Below are 4,742 nucleotides of genomic sequence, written 5' to 3' on the forward strand. Positions count from 1 at the left end.
AGGATGAGAGGGAAGTGATTGCATTTTAATTGTGTATCTATGAGTGTGCTTACTGTGCATGTAACTGCCCTTGCCCTTGTGGGCACATCTGGAGGTCAGAAGTTGACGTTACAAAGTCTTCTTTTCCATCTTATATTTTGGGGGGCCAAATCTCTCCATGAATCCAAAGCTCACTATTTCAGCTAGCCTTGCTGCCCTCCTGGAGATCCTGTCTCTACCCCACAGTGCTGGGGCTACAGATGCCCCAACTGTATACAACATTTACATGGGTGCTAGGGATCCAGACTTGCACAGCAGATGCTCTACCACTGAGTTACATCCATAACACACATTTGAAGGTTTGGGTTTTGTTTTGTAAGAGCATCTATCAAAAATACTTAAAATTTGATCGCTACTGAGAGTAGGGGAGTCAGTTTTGTTTGAAGATGTCACCCCTGGTAGGTTGACCACGCTCCAGTAGAAGGCCACCCATTCAAGAATGTATAGGCAGCACACATAGTATTGGATGGGTTTAAAACCAAGAGGACAAAAAGGCAGGAAAGGAGGGGACCTGGGAGGAGTTGGGGGAAGGGAATGACTATGCTCAAAATACACTTATGAAATACTCAAAGAGCTAATAAAAAATAAAAATTCTGAACTATTGCAAATGCAGTCAAGACTGTGGAGTAATAAGGTCGCCACATAGGGTGAGTATTACTACTTTGAAAAACAATTTCCCAATTTTCATTTGACGTTAGAAATGCTCTCACCATCTGTGACAGTTAATCTTCATTGTCAGCTTAAGAGGGTTTCAAATCCCCTAGGAGACAAACCTCTGTGGACATCTTTAAGGGCATTTCCAGAGAGGTTTAACTGGGGTGGAAATACTCTCCTTAAATGTGGGCCACATCATCCCATAGACTGGGGTTCAGGTGAATAAACAGAGGAACGTGTCACTGTGGTGGAACAGTTTGGTGGGCAAATGCTGGAGAGGTAGTAGCAGAGGGATCGTGAGTTTGAGGCCAGTCTGGGCTACACAATTTTAGAAAAGGAAAGTAGGTCCAGTGGTATCCATCTCCCTCTGTTTCCTGACAGTGGATGAAATGTAACCAGCTGCCTCACACTCCTGCCAGCATGCTGTTCTTGCCATGATGGACTGTATCCTCAAGCCATGAACAAAACCAAATCCTTTTTTCTTTAAATTGCTTGTGTGTGGTATTTTGTCACAGCAACAGAAGAGAAACTAACACACCATCCAACCCAGCAATGAATGTCTAAGACTTACTCAAGTGAAATGCAAACGTGTGTTCACACTTCAAACACATATACACATACCAGAGGTGAGTGTTTGTAGCAGCTTCCAGAAACTTGGAAACAAGTTCAGGCCATTGACTGGAGTAAGGATCAGCAAACTACGCATTAACTCAGTGGGGTTCTACTTAGCAACAAGAGGAGCAAACAGTACATCTTACAACGTGGATGAACAGACTAGGACTCATCTGGTGAATGCATGAGGCCAGCTGTGAAGTACTCACAGCTGTAAAGAAATGCTCACTATAAAATTCTATTTTGTGTGATATTTTTAAAAGGCTGAAACTATGTAGATAGAAAACAGATTGGTGATTGTCAGGGGCTAGAAATGGAAGAGGCACTGACTGCAAAGAGGTCCAGGAGAACTTTTGGGGTGTCAACACCATGCTATCTCTTGATTATGGTGGTGGTTATATGACCGTGCTCGTCAAAATTCACAGAACTGCACATCAAAAAAAGTGAACGTTCTATACATAAATTATAGCTTTAAAAAATAAAGTTCTGCTGCCTAGAGAAAAATTAGTTAAACTAAAGAACAACTCTGCCCATGCTCTTTGTTGATAAGAGACAAGATGGCAGCCAGACAGGGTGGGACGTGCCTTTAATACCAACAATTGGGAGGCAAAAGCTGGAAGATCTCTGTAAGTTCAAGAGCAGGCTGGTCTATGTTGCAAGTTCTAAGCCAACCATGAATACTTGGTAAAACCCTGTCAGAGTGAAAGAGAGAGAGAGAGACAGAGACAGAGAATGTGACATTGTGGGGAGCAGGCATAGCAATAAGTGAGTGAAGATGAGGGTATAGGCAAATTTGGGAGCTCTTTAGGAGGTAACTGATACAGGAAATACAACGCGGCCCAGGTTGCCACCTCACGGGCTCACGCTCACATAAACCGCATTTACAGGAGGACTACTTTCACATGTATATGTCTGAAATTTCAGCCAATTACAGAAGCCTATGACCTTGAATTTTTCACAAGGGAAAGAGGACCGGGGCATTAGCTGAGTAGACAGAGACACCCCTGGAAACCCAGTGGAATAGAAATTAATGAACAGGACCACAGGGTAGGCTAAAATCTAGGCACAACTAAGGCACAAGCAGGGTCCCAAGTAACAGTTGCAAAAAGACAACCAACCAACCTCATCTCCAAAAATAAGGGGAACAAGTGGTTCTGCTGAACTTGTTGGGGCTGTGCGGTACCTCCCTCTACCTGACCTTCTCATCCCTATATTTAGAATTCAGAAGAGAGCCATGAATCACGGTTAGCTCTCTGGTCTAATTATTTCCTTGGGTGATGTCAGCTTCGTATCTTGAAGACAGCCAGAAAATCCTGTGCAGTAAGATCAGAACAGGAGTCATCAGACCTGCATCATCCCCTCAGCTAGGATTCTATGTCTGGAAGTGATTGGTTTCATTACCTGAGTTTTAACTTCTTTATTTGGAAAATAAGAAAGTTGATTTGTTAAGGACTCATCCAACTTTAAAATTAAGTGTCCTTTGCTTAGGAGGTTTTCATTTGTCCAATCTTGAAATGCATGTTTAAAAATGAGCTTTACTGAAAGGAATACAGCAGAGAAAGGAAGTAGCCTAGGAAATTGCAATGAAGGGAAGTACAAGGAAGTGAAGGGCAGGATGTGGGCCTAGGCTTTGCTAGACGGCTACCTTGTCTTTGGCCTCGGAGACTGATGTGTCTGTCTCCAAGCTTCCCACCAACCAGAGCAAAGAGGCAAGTATGAATTGTTAGATGAGCAAGGAAAGAAGCTGCACATTCTAATACAGCAGCCACTACCCACACGAGGCAACTAAGTTCTTGAAATGTGGCCAAATGTGACTGGTTATTAAAAATATAAGTGTTCACTTAATTTTATTGAATACAAACTGGAATGGCCATGTGAGGCCAGTGGAGCGCTGTACTGGACAGCTCAGTTGGAGATAACGCAGCAGCGTTTGCTCAGTGTGTCAGTCATCACTTTACTGTCTCAGATGCAAATTTATCCGTTCCTGCCGGCTGTGGACTAGCACCGCTGAGCCTTGTAATTGCTTCTCGTTTGCCAACTGATAAAATCTAAAGATTGTCTGTGGGGAGCCTAAAGTGGCTCTGAAGGGGAAAGATCCATCTCCCTGCTTTGAGTAAGCCTCTCTAGGCTGCTACAGTTTATGCAGCTCCAGGCTCAGGTGAACAGGAGACTGTGGGTACCAGATGCAGCAGCATTCTGATATGCTCCAGTGTGTGATATCTGCAGCAACCAACCCCAGTTACATAGGCAGCTCCTCCCATGTCCAGATTGTGAAGGGCAGGCACCAGGTCCTCAGAACCCTGTGGCCAGCAGTTCCCACAGGCAAGCAGATTCCCCCAAACTTCTGGTGCCTTCACAAGGGAATACCGTAGAAGAAGTACCTCCTTGTGAACAGCCTCCCATGGTGTTATATCAGACAGATTTAAACAAGTTTCAAGGCATGGCACCTCCATGTAAATGGTTCCTTTGGAATCCCACAGGACAGATTTCCAAAAGTACTGATGGCACCATACCTTAAATACATAAGTCTTTTGCCTGCCAGCAAACCACCAACAAGGTCTTGGTTACAGCCCCGGGCCTGGGAGTTCTATCTTGGGTGTGCTATTTTAGTTCTAAGGGTAGTGAGAACTATATACAATTTCTACTTCTGCATTTTTAGTTTTACAATTCTTTGCTCCTTATTAGAGCAAACCTTTTTTATTTCAATTCTCTTTTAGAGTTAATAATTTTCGTGTTAAACTTTCTTTGTGCAAATTGCTACACTTTTAAAAATACTTATTTGTGTGCATACATGCCACGGTGCATACATAGAGGTCAGAGGACAACCTGCAGGAACCAATTCTCTCATTCTACCATGTGAGTTCCAGGGATCGACTTGGCAGCAGCAGACACCTTCATCTGCTGAGCCGACTCATCCATCAGTCCCGCTCGCTGTATGTGTTTGGTCTTTGAGTGGACTCTGGCTGATCTAAGAGTAAGCTCAGAGGATGAACCTGTAAAGGTCAGTTTTGAGAACCGGCTTGGTCATACTATTGAGCTTGAGCATGGTGGTAGCAAGTTCCTTCCCAGTAGGAAATGAAACGAGTGTAATCCATGAAATGCAGTGCCAATCAACTGATCACCTGTGCTGGAGGAGGATCAAGAGACCCACGGAGCCCAGGTAGGTGCTTTGCCCAGCTCCAGTGGTCGTGATGATGGCAGCAAGAACTATGGTGTAGCATGTGTTCTTTTGAGTGTACTTGAGTACTTACAAAGAGAAACTGTCACGCTTAGCTCAAACCGCGAAGTGAGAACCATAAATGTTAAAAAGAATGAGTTGATTTATTATAGATAGATGACTGATACTGCTGAGAATAGAATGAACATTTAATTCTGTGGCTTGCTGGCTTTTAATGTCAGTCAAATTATCCTTAGAAAGAAGCTCGAGTTAAAATTAT

This window comes from Peromyscus californicus, unplaced genomic scaffold (assembly GCF_007827085.1).
Source record: "Peromyscus californicus insignis strain IS unplaced genomic scaffold, ASM782708v3 Scaffold_7__1_contigs__length_154581171, whole genome shotgun sequence".
NCBI lineage: Eukaryota > Metazoa > Chordata > Mammalia > Rodentia > Cricetidae > Peromyscus > Peromyscus californicus.